Source organism: Leopardus geoffroyi, chromosome C3, assembly GCF_018350155.1.
Source record: "Leopardus geoffroyi isolate Oge1 chromosome C3, O.geoffroyi_Oge1_pat1.0, whole genome shotgun sequence".
Classification (NCBI taxonomy): domain Eukaryota; kingdom Metazoa; phylum Chordata; class Mammalia; order Carnivora; family Felidae; genus Leopardus; species Leopardus geoffroyi.
The window spans coordinates 91,221,467-91,234,290 of NC_059338.1; the positions used below are offsets into that span (position 1 = coordinate 91,221,467).

At 42.7% G+C, this 12,824-nt stretch overlaps 1 long non-coding RNA gene across 5 annotated transcripts in view; it reads right to left on the minus strand.

Moving 5' to 3' along the window:
* The window catches only part of LOC123585549, a 253,585-nt gene that overhangs the window by 230,615 nt on the left and 10,146 nt on the right, over window positions 1-12,824 (minus strand). For 4 of the 5 annotated variants that reach the window (XR_006706277.1, XR_006706278.1, XR_006706274.1 and 1 more), the window contains exon 2: window positions 9,093-9,195. This is a non-coding gene — a long non-coding RNA (uncharacterized LOC123585549). Of the gene's footprint in view, window positions 1-9,092; window positions 9,196-11,611; window positions 11,729-12,824 lie in introns of those variants that run through there. The other variant, XR_006706275.1, reaches the window with a different exon arrangement.

Consider the following 12,824-nt stretch of genomic DNA (forward strand, 5'->3'; position numbering starts at 1 on the left):
GATTAAAATGATGAGCTTTGAAGATGGAGGAAGGGGGCCACAAGCCAAGGAACACGGGTGGCCAACAGAGTGGAAAGAAGACAAGGAAACAACATCCCCTCAGAGAACCTCACCACAAATCAATCCTGACGCCACTGGAGCCCCTTTGAAGCAACCAACTTGAGCAATGGAAACCTGTGTAAGGTAGAAGGGCCCCTAGTGACCTCCTACCTGCTAGCTGAATACAAACAGGCTCGTTAGACCACCTACCTCACAATACCCATAAGCCCTAGCTGACCAATGAGTTACTGACACCTAGTCACAGGTACTAAAAAAGGAAAATTCCATATGTTCCCATACCTCCTCACCTCCCCACTTTACTACAGCCTCCACACACCTCCTCATGGCAGACACTTTCTCCTTCAGTGTCCTGCCCTCTGCTTCCTTGGAATGTGTTCAATAAAGTTCTATCTCCTTTATTCTGCCGTGAGTGAATTCTTTCACTGCCCACGCCTCCAGCCTCCACCCAGTTGGGTCACCCCACACGCACCTTGACTTTAGCTCAGCAAAAGTGATTGCACACTTCTGACCTCCAGAACTTTAAGAATGGATATGCGTGTCAAAGTCACTAAATCTGAAACAGTTTGTTGCAGCAGCAATAGGAAACTAATATAGACATTTAGGTTTTCTTCCCTCTAAGTATTTACTTAAATAACATGATGTCGTAAAGAACTTCATTTTGCAGGTATTTTTGTCTGCCTTTCCAATGATTTCATTAGAATAGTTTCCTAGAGGCAGAATTCCAGTAAGCTTGCACCACCATACAAGCTCCCAGGCTGTGCCAGGGTAAATGCCTGAGCAACCTGGCTGTTTAGACGTCAGCTATTTTGAGCCATAGCCACAGGGTCTACAAAGAATTAGCCCACTTTGTGCAACAACCACACAAACACAAAGAGATTGCTTTCCAGGGGAAAGAACGCATATAAAAAATAAAAACAAGGGTGCTTTTTTCCTTTTTTTTCATTCTCATCATTAACATTATAGAAAGAAATGGGGAGGAGGAAAAGTTAAAATATAAGGCCAGAAAAAGCTCAAGTTCAGCTCCAAAGATCTACACACCTTTGATACCTGCCAGATGGGCTTTTGAAGTGCAAAACAAGATCAGATCCCTAAGGGAAGGCTGACACTCGAGTCCTGACCTGTGAATTAATCAGAGAAGCCTCTGGATGTGAACAGACCTCAGGCTTAGGGTGTGGTCTGTGTAGGCTGTTTGGCCAGGGTGGTCTCCATGACAAAAGAGAGAAATAATTTACTTGGGGGCCAAGTGACCTGTGTGGGGTCCCTCAGGGCAGAACATGTCAATGACCCTCTCTCAGCACAGACAAGGAGGCTGTTGCAAATATTTCAGTATGGAAACTCATGAATGATAACTTCTGTGTTCTCCAAAATTTTCCTGCATTCCACCCCAGAACCTTGCAAATCAAAGTGTGTTTTGTACACCAGCAGCATTGCCATTGCATGGGAGTTTGTTAAAAATGCAGGTCTTGGGGTGCCTGGGTGGCTCCTCTGCCTTCAGCTCAGGTCATGATCTCATGTTCGTGAGTTCGAGCCCTGTGTTGGGCTCTGTGCTGACAGCTCAAAGCCTGGATGGCGCCTTCTTCAGACTCTGTGTCTCCCTCTCTCTCTGTCCCTCCCCATTCACGCTTTGTCTCTCTCTCAAAAATAAATAAACATTACAAAAAAAATTTAAAAATGCAGATATCGAGCAACATCCAGACCTTATGGAATCAGTAACTACATTTTAACACTATCGCCATGTGATTCTTAGGCACCTTGCAGTCTGAAAACATAAGCCCTAGAGTCTAAGCTGCATAAAGGCAGAACATTTGTTGCCTTTGTTCAGTGCTGTACTTCCAGTGCTGCAAACACAGCTTGCCATTGCTTGAAGGGGCTCAGTAAATATTTGTTTTAAGAATGATTAAATGAGTGAATGTACTGATTCTTACACATTGAAGCTGAATTTGAAAAGATAAGGTACTTGTGTATTATATTCTTTGTATTTTACACACATATCCACAGGTGCATGCACGCACACACGTACTAAAGTCAAAGAATATTCTTTCAATCCATACTTCAGATGCATGAGCACAACCTAAAGTAGCAGCACCTGAGCAGGGCAGGGGCAAAGAGAGAGAATCTCGAGCAGGCTCCACGCTCAGCACAGAGCATGATGCAGGGCTTGATCCCATGACCCTGGGATCATGACCTGAGCCGAAATCAAGAGTTGGACGCTCAACTGACTGAGCCACCCAGGGGCCCCAAGATGAACTTTTTTCCTGGCCATTGTGAAAGCCAAAATTGAGAGGGCGTTCAGATTAGAGAGCTGGAATGAGCCTGGAGAAGTTACTGTCACAGCTGTAAAGAGGATGCAGGTCTATGGTTTACTCCACTGTCAAAAAGTCATACCTCTCCTGGGGCACAAACGGATCAAGACTCAGAGGGGGATGACAGCTCAGGATCCTGAACCAGAAGGGATCTAAGCAGGCTGGCCCTAAGCATGGGTACGACAGACTACAGAGATTCCAACTCCATCCTTGGCATAAATGCAGCTTTGCTGACTTCTTTCTAGGAACCATTCATACAAGATAGCAGTCATGTCACCATGACCCTGATGACCTGAAGATTTTGCGCACCACGTGAGCCTCCCCAGAATGTTGAGTGATCCTAGCAAGGGGCCTCTGCGATGATGGAGATTTAATTATCCTTCAGCCTTGTGATATAAAGACTGAGTCCGACTTCATTTCACTTAAAGAAATAAAGTGTGACATTTCCCTTGTTTATCATTTCTTTTTAATTTTTTGTTATGCATATTTTCAATAGACGCAAAGAGCAAAAAGGAAAAATATATAATGAACCTTCATTACCTATTATCTAGTCGCAAGAAATATCAATATATTGCTAAACTTGTTTCATCTGTACCTCCCACTCTTCATTCTGTGCTGGAAATTTTTATTTAACAGCTATACTGAGGTATAATATCCTTGGAATTCACTCATTATAAGAGCACAGGTCAATGGTTTTTAGTAAAAGTATACAGATGTGCAAATGTCACCACAAACCGGTTTTACAGCATTGTCATCGCCCTTGGGCCCCACAGACTCCCTTCTCCCCACTCCTGTACCTATTTACAGTCAATTCCCAGACCAGGCTAGCAACTGCTGATCTGTTTTAGTCTCTATAAATTGCCTCCTGGGCTTCATATAGAGAGAATTACACAATATGTAATCTAGTTTCTGGATTCTCTCAGCATAGCGGTCTCCTCCATGTTGTAGTGTATATAAGGAGGTCCGTTCTTTTTATTACTGAAGAGTATTCCAATGTGTGATTATACCACATTTTGTTTAAGCATTTTCATGTTGATGGACATATGGATCTAGTCTGAGGTTTCTGTGTTATAATAACACTGTGAACATTCACTTATAAGTTTTGTGTATTATATTTTCATTTTTCTTGAGTAGATTACATAAGTGTAAAATTGCTGAGTCATATAGTAGCTTTTTAAAAATTAAAAAAAATTTATTTTAGAGAGAGAAAGTGCATGCACATGAGCAGGGGAGAGGGGCGGGGGGGGGCAGGGAGAGGGGGCGGGAGAGAGGGGGGGGAGGGAGAGAGAGAGAGAGAGAGAGAGAGGGAGAGAATATCTTAAGCAGGCTCCACCCTCAGACATAGGGCTCAATCCCAAGCCCCTGGGATCATGACCTGAGCCAAAATCAAGAGTTAGATGCTCAACCAACTGAGCCACACAGGCATCCCTCATATGGTAGCTTTTTAAGAGACTGAGAACTTGTCTTCCAACGTGGTTGTACCATTTTACCTCCCATCAGCAATGTGTGAAAGTTCCAGTTTCTCCACACCCTCTCCAACACTTATTTTTGTCTCTTTTTTATTATAGCCATTCCAGTGCACTGAAGTCATTGTGGTTTTCATTTGCATTTCCTTAACGTCTAATGATGTTGAACATCCTTTCAGGTATTTGTGAACACTTCATACATCTTTTCTAGTGAAAAGTCGATTCAAATATTGTGCCTATGTATTAAATGCATTGTCCATCTTATTATTAAGGTAAAAGAGTGTTTTTATATATTCCAGACATAAGTCCTTTATGAAATATATGATTTGCCAAATTTTTTGCAAGCCAGTATGTAGCTTGTCCTTTCATTTGGTTAATGATGTTTTTTGAGCCCTTGGGACCATTGATGGTGACAGTATCTGCTCACTCAGAATGTGTAGGGGTCTCGTTTACCTACAGTTAGCTCGTTTGGCTACAATGGATGATTGGGAAACCAGTTTCAATGGAAACTTCTCAACCTCTACAAAGCGCCAAGATCTGTATCTGGAGAAACTAGCTCTGGCCCAGCTTCTGGCTCACAGGATGGCCCAGGAGAAGGGCAGCATAGGGGGTAGCAAAATCCCTAAGGATTGTGATAGCAGTGAAGGAGAATTAACATCTTCCAATTCCCAAACATGGAATGTTTCTCCATTCGTTTACACCTTCTTTAATTTTTGTCACCAACGTTTTATAGTTTTCAGCATACAAGTCTTACACTCCTTTTGTTAAATTTATTCCTAAGTATTTTATTCTTCTTGGTGTGACTGAGTGAAACTGTTTTCTAAATCTCATTTTCAGATTGCTCATTGTCAGTATATAAAATTGCAATTGATTTTTATAAATCGATCTTGTATCCTGTGACCTTGATGAACTCACTTATTATTTCCAGTAGTTTTTTTTTTTTTTTTTCTGGAGGTCTCCATAGGACTCTAAACATACAAGTAAGACATTTTTTGGCATTGTGTGTTTATGTAATAAAATTCATAGCAACCTGATTTTAAATTAAACAAATTTGCACTCAAAATTATTCCAATTATAGTGTTGCATATGCTTCAAGGGCAGAGTGAGAGAGGTGTCATTGGGCCATCCTGTGAATCATAGGTCATCTGCAGCCTGTCTTACCTCTTCTACATCCTTATGAGACAGCCTTTTAGTTGGGGATTTGGCCAAAATGTGCCTGTAACTATAGGATTGTGTCATTGTGTCATTGTGTCATTGAGAACCACTGGAAAATTGCTTGACCTAAGATACGTCCTTGAGGAAGATTCTAGGGAGTCAGAAATGGTCCTCAGGAGCAGGAGCAGCATGGAAAGAAACAAACCAGAAGGCAATGTATTTTGATGCACCCATATGAAAAGTATAAAAATGTAAGAAGAGGCATCTTCCCCACTTCACAGAGGGCATAGATAATGGTGCAAAGTTGGCATTTTGAGTCTTTCACAGAGGATAACATTCAAAGAACTAGATGAAGTTAGTGAAAGAAGAGGTGTGGCAATGACTAACTTATTGCCATAAAAGTCACAAAATCCTAATACTGTAATATAATTGAATCCCAACGCACTGATTTAGCGTGTGTAAACCACTTAGCAGAGTTTGGTTAATAATATATGTTAAATAAATAAATGGTAGCTATTTATAATATTACTATTACTTTTGCAATTAAGATGAGAGGCCTTCTGTGACTGTGTATAGTCAGTATTTATTTACTTAAGAGCAGTTCCCTGCTCAATTTGGTGGTCATTTCAAAGACCATTGCTATGGGTCACTGGAAGTAGATACGGCAATTCAGGATAGAGGTGGGCTTCAGAGGAAAACTTTAAGAAAGATGACAAACACCAAAACCCATGGAACCACCCATGGAAATCAAAACTACACACTGCTTTTCCCATGGCCATTGTGGCATTATTCACAGTAGCCACGACAGGGAAACAACAAAGTGTCCATCGTGTATATGGAGATATATATGTGTATATGCATGCACGCGCGTGCGCGCGCGCACACACACACACACACACACACACACACAATGGAATATTATTCAGCCATGAGAAAGAAGGAAATTCCGCTATTTGTGACAATAGGGATGAACTTTGAGAGCACTATGCTAAGTGAAATAAACCAGAGAAAGATAAGCACTGAATGGTATCACCTACATAGGGAATCTAAAAAAGCTAAGCTCATAGAAACAGAGAGTGGAGTGGTAATTATCAGGGGCTGGGGGCTAGGGGGAAATTGAGGAAATGTTTTTCAAAGGGTACAAACTTCCAGTTATAAGACAAATAAGTTCTGGAGATCTAATGTACAGCATGATGACTATAGCTAATAATCCTATATTATATACTTGAAAGTTACTATGAGAGCAGATATTAAATGTTCTTACCACACACACAAAAATGATAATTATGTGATGTGATGGAGGTGTTGGCTAATGGTATCGTGGTAATCATTTTGCAGTTTATAAGTGTACCAAATCAATACATTGTACGTTAAACTTACATAATGTTATACATCAATTAAAGCCCAATAAAGCTGGGAGAAAAAGACAACAAAGTGCTTGTAGAGAGACTAGTGAATAAATGCGTGCATCTGTACATCTGAATGTTTATATTCAGAAAATCTATTTCAAGCTTATTCGTAATCATATTTAATTGCATCTTTAATTTCTAAATTGCTAGATTAAGAAATGAGCTCCCTTCTCATTGATAACGGCAATTGCCTGACAAAAAGGAGGCTGTGTGGCCAGGGACTGCAGCCTGAAGGGGCAGTTTCAGAACAAGAGACGTCTCCTCCCCTCCCCTATCTTCCCTCTCCTTGCCTCCTCTCCTCACCCCTGCTCTAGCTAAGGGCACAGCCCTCTAACCCTGGAGGTTACAGTATCACTGATTTGGGAATAGAGGTTCTTTTGGCTACATCTAGTTCATCTGGCTACAACATACAACCCAGAAACCAAGTTCAACTTGGTTGGAAGATTTTCAGACCCTACAAAGCACAGGAATCCACATCTGGAGAAACCACCTGTGTCTTGCCCAGTCTCTCTGCTCCAAGTAACTGAAAGCCAAAGCCGGTCTGACAGGATGGCCCAGGGCAGGAGCCCCCAGAAGTAGCCTGAATGCAGTAAGGTAGCAAGAATGCTACCTGGGTGGCCAGCCCTTCAAGAGAAATTGACATTGCTGGGGCTTCCTGGTCACAAGGCATTCTCTGCCTATCTCAGCCTCTCTGCTCCTAAGCAGACAGATAATCCTATAGCCAGGAGAGAGAGGCCCAGGTTGCTAAAAGAAGCAGGGAGCCGGCACATTGATTTCATCTGTGTGATGCCTGGCACATAGGGGCTGCTGCCTCAGGAAATGCTGCACTAAGTGGAATGAACATTCTAGACTCAACTTTGCCACGTGCCAAGTGAAGCCATTTCCCTTCTTTCTTCATTTCTGCTTCTGTGTTTTAAAAATGTATGATAATTGCTACCTACAAGGTTGCATCTAGGATAAAAAAGGAACATACTCTAGAATGTTCTTTGTGAGGTCCAAACACCACATGAATAGGAACCAAAACTTGACAAGCTGCCTCCATGGTGCTATGTCTCAACTTGGCTCAGATATTAATATTTAAGTGCCTAGAAGTATGGCCCGTTTTCTTACTGACATTCTTCTAACAAAGATAATTTAAGTTAGAAGATTAGACATATTATTTTAATAGAATTCTATAAAGGTATTTTCATTTGATTGAAGTGGATATGGTCACAAACTTTTTTTTTTTTTTTTTTTGGTCCCTGAATGGGTCCCTGTACAAAACTACATTGTTGATCATGGCTCTAATTGGTTCCCTTGTTTCAGCCTGACAGTCTCTCAGATTCATTCTTCACACTGCCAGCCTGCTGTGGCTCAAAGACAAATCTGAGGTTGACTCCTCTTTTTCCCTAAAGACCCGTATCCAATCAGTCAAGTCTTATGGATTTTGCTTCCTTAATATCTCTCAAATCCAGCCATTTCTCTCCATCCCACCTGACATGCCTCCATTTTAAGTCACTATCATTTCTCACTGAAACTAATGAACTAGCAGCCCACACGGTCACTCCTAGGGGCCCCCCTGTGTTGCTCTTTTGTCTGGATCCCTGTCCCCTAACTGCAGCCAGAATTATCTTCCTGAAGTGCAAATGCTACCAGTAACTCCCTGCTGGGACCTGGGATTGTCAGGGTCATCAGGATAAACCCCGCCCCCCCCCCCCCCCCCCCGCCCCCTGCTGCTGGACCAGGTGTCCCTGCTCTTTCAGGTCTAGGTTCAAGCCCTTGCTCAGCTCCTTTGCCGGACCTTGCACCATTCATACCGCACTTTCCCCTCTGGCCATTCCTAGCTATGTAAGGCCCCCTGTGCCAAGTTCTCAGGAGGGCGCCTTCTCTGTTACGGCTCCCATGCCCACTGCCTTCACATGCCCTGTCTCTTCATTGTGGTCACCTCCTCTGGGGATCCTTCTCAGGATGCCTAGGACTGGACTAGGTGCTCTTGCCCTGCATCTTCACAGCACTTACCACCTTTCTTACTTACTTATTTGCACTTTTACTTATCTGTTTGCTGCTAAGGCTCATCAACCAAACTATCAGCTCCCTGAGAGCATGAACAGATCTTTGTTCCTGGTATATCCCAGTATGTTGTATTCTTGCACAGATTTCTTCCCATCTCCTAGCTCCAGGGAATACTGATAACTGATGGCTCAAAGCCGAGTCCTTCGATGGGCATTGCCCCAGGCTGCAAAAACCTGCCTTCCCTGCAGCCACAGCCCCCTCTCAGGGACACTGGGCTACCAATGACCGGGTGACATTGCATACAAATGCCTGGCCTCCTTTCTACTTTGAGACAACTCTAAAGGGTTAGCGCCAACACTCCCGGTAAGACTGGGCTGGGCCTCAGCCGCAACCCCATGGAGCACCTGCTTTTCTCCTAGCCCCGTCCTGCTATCCTCACTTTCGGTCAGGTGTCTCTCCCCAAAATATTCCCCAGTAAACCATCTGCACAAAATTCACAATTCTCAGTCTATTGCCAGGGAACCCAGTCAAAAACAGTCCTCCTCCCCAAAACAGTTCCTGGCACATAGTAGGTGCCCAAAATGTATCTGACATATGAACAACCAATGAACAAGGGCCTTTTTAAAGCCAACTCTCAGAGCAGAAAATTTATATCACTCATGTTTCCATTTCCAGGCCCAGCACAGGAGTGACTACTTAATTCTTACTTGCTTGAATGGTCCTTCCAATGTTCTCTCTTATGGCCAAGAGAGCAGTCTTCTGGAGGTATATGGCTCCTTTCTTTAGCCATCAGGTCCAAAGTGATAAAAGCTAGAAGCATCAAAGGAATGTAACATTACTCTGCATGATAATGAAATTTACTGCCTTCAAAGAAAGAAAAAATTATGTGGCACATTACAAAGCAGTTAAAAAACACTGTTTTTCATTAGGGTTTAGAGGGACGGTGTTCTCCCTGAGAATTAAAATAACTTTATGGAGAGCTATGTGCTTTTCTAATAAATCTAAAGAATCTAATAAATCCCCTAACAGACCTGCTGTGGAGGATATATGCCCTGAATGATGCTGTGAGACTTGAAGCACCATGACCTCCTCCTCCTGAACCACTCTGCAGCTCTTTGAGTTATCAGAAGAAAACACTGACTGTCCAAATAAAACCTCTAGGAATCTACACTGAACTCAATGGCTTCGACTTGGGGAGATGTCTTAGCGAGGAAAATCACAATGGGTCCTGGAAGGACCTAATGGGTAAAGGTTAGAGTTTTCCAGAACATGAATAGAGTTACAATGGGGAAATCCAGAAGATAAGGCTCCCTAGGATATAAGGGCAAAGCTAGGGATAGGGAAGTTAGATTAGAAACTGTGGAGGTATTTAAAGAGGACACATCTGAGAAAGGGTTGACTTCTCAGTCACCACACATACACATTTGGACCCTGGGGAAGTTATATTTAGTACTTGGCTCTAATTTTTTTTCTTTTTAAACAGACTATTTTTTTTTTTTTAGAGCAGTTTTAGGTTCACAGCAAAATTGGTCAGAGGGTACAGAGAATCCTCACATATCCCCTGCCCCCACACATGCATAGCCTCCTCTATTACCAACATCCTCCACCAGAGTGTATATTTGTTATGATTGATTAACCTACCTTGATACATTCTCACCCAAACTCCATACTTTACATTCGGGTTTATTCTTGGTGTTTTATATTCTATGGGTTTGAACAAGTGTATAGTAACATTTACCTACTATTACAGTATCATGAAGAGTAGTTTCTATCCCCTAAAAACATCTGTGGGTCAGTTCCCTTTAAAATGGCCCAGTCCTGGGGCACCTGGGTGGCTCAGTTGGTTAAGCGTGCATTCTTGATTTTGGCTCAGGTCATGATCTCACAGTTTGTGAGACTGAGCCCCGGGTAGGGCTCTACACTGAGTGTAGAACCTGCTTGGGATTCTCTCTCATTCTCTCTCTCTCTCAAAATAAATAAATAAACTTAAAAAATTACCTGAGCCTTCAGCAAAGAAAGTTATGTATATGTATACATGTATCCACATAGCTTGACACTCTAAAGTGGTGATTCTGGGGAGGCTGAGGGTTGAGATCTACAGCAACATTCTATTGAGGGATGGCCTTCAGGACTTCTATGTGGTCGGGTGCAGTATCATGAGTGGGGCTCATCACCAAACAATAAGTGTCAGGGAAGAGGCCCAGTGGTAAGAAACAGCTATCAAATGGATAATTCAAGAAAGTTTCATGATGTGAAGGCTGTTTTTGTCCACCACAAACCCAAGACAGTAAACTTCTCGGGTTACATTCTCTCTCCCCCAGGGAGATTCATACTGCACCTCAACACATCAAAGTCTGCAGGAATTTCTATTAGTGAAGAAAACTGCCTAACTTCTTTTAACACCACATTCTCCAAAAACTCTCTCTCAATATCTACTAGTATTCATGGTATCCCATGTGAGGACTGCTACACAGCCAACTGAAGAGGTTTATTTTTTTTTTTTTAATTTTTTTAACGTTTATTGATTTGTGAGAGAGAGAGAGAGAGAGACCGAGCATGAACAGGGGAGGGGAAGAGAGAGAGGAAGACACAGATCCGAAGCAGGCTCCAGACTCTGAGCTGTCAGCACAGAGCCAGACATGGGGCTTGAACTCACGAACCATGAGATCATGACCTGAGCCGAAGTCAGATACTCAACTGACTGAGCCAGCCAGGCGCCCCTGAAGGGCTTTATTTTAACAGTAGTGTGGTATAAGCAGAGAGGATATTCTTGGAGAGTTATGTGATCATAAAAATGCCTGGAGATGTTGGCCCTATAAAGACGGTGCTGCAATGTTTCCATCTCAGTCTTACCAGGTGTAGAATGAGGACAGTGGCTAAGGGACAGAAAAAGGAGAGCCAACAGTGTCATTGTTGCGGACAAATTGAGACCTGGTCACTCATTTCTATGAGGATGGGGATCCAAGAAGAAGGAGGAATCTTATAATCATAAAACTTTAGGACAGGAGGGGCGCCTGGCTGGCTCAGTCGATTGAATGTCTGACTTCGGCTCAGGTCATGATCTCACAGTTGGTGGGTTCAAACTCCATGTCAGGCTCTGTGCTGACACCTCTGAGCCTGGAGCCTGCTTCAGATTCTATGTCTCCCTCTCTCTGCCCCTCCCCTGCTCATGCGCTCTCTCTCTCAAAAATAAACATACAAATAAAAAAATTAAAAAAAAAAACACCTTTAGGGCAGGAAATGAGCTTTACGATCATCTACTTTGGTCTTCAAACTTGTATTCAGCCTTTGGACCTCCAAACAACCAAGTTTCCAGGGGAAACCTAAAATGCAGACCAGAAGAAAGCAGAGGTGTGGGCATGCTTTACCAAATAACAGAGAAAGGAAGAGTGTGGGGAAGGAATTCTGGTGCTTCCTGTTGTGAAATTTTGGCTGGGAATTTTTAGAACATTTTAGATCTGAGAGAAGTGCCTCAACATACAGACCTCATAATTCAAGTAGCATTTTCTCCCGCTCTCAAAATATTCCTGGATAACAAGTTTCAGAGGCAGGAATGTTTCACACAAATAATTTTAGAGGCCTTGCTTTATGACAAGACCCGTACTTTGGTAGTTAAAAGCTGCATCCTGGAGCTGACAGAGACTAGTTCTGGGCTCTATCACACTCCTCCATATGTTAACATCCAACAAATTGCTCAACTTGTCTGTGCACACTTAAGTTTTCCCACCAATAAAACTGAGATAATAATAGTGTCCATTTTCTAGGGACATTGTGAAAATGGAATGAACTTTTCCGACAGAAATGCTTAGCACAACACCAGACACAAAGCAAACAAATTTAGCTCGTTATTTAATTAACATTAGCTCCTTATTTAAGACGGCCGCTGCACACCAAGTACTATGCTAGGTACTAGAGAGATGGCATGGAACCAGGTACTTTTAAAGCCTTCAAATACTAAGTGCGTTCATTTATCCAACACTTATTTTTTCCAAGAATTTTACTTATGTTATCTCTTGTGGTAACTTAAAATATGACCACAAATTCTTAGACACTCCCTTCAAAAAAATAGAGCCTGATTCTCCTCCCCTTGAGGGAAGGTTGGACCAAGTGGCTTGCTTCTAGCACGTAGAATAGGCAAGAGTGAGGATCTGTGACTCCCAAGACAGGTCACAAAAGGCATGTGGCCTCTCCTGCCTTTCTTGGATAACTCTCTCTGTGGGGAAGCCAGTTGTCATTTTGTGAGGAAAAAGTCAGCAGTCTTGTGAAGATGTCTACGTTGCAGGCACTGAGGCCTCCTGCCAAGAGCTAGCACTAACTTGCCAATTGTGTGAAAGAGACACTATGGAAACAAGTCCTCTACCCCCAGTCAAGCCTTTGGAAGATGGCAGCCCTGGCCACCATCTTGACTGCAACCTCATGAGAGACACTGTGCTGGAAAT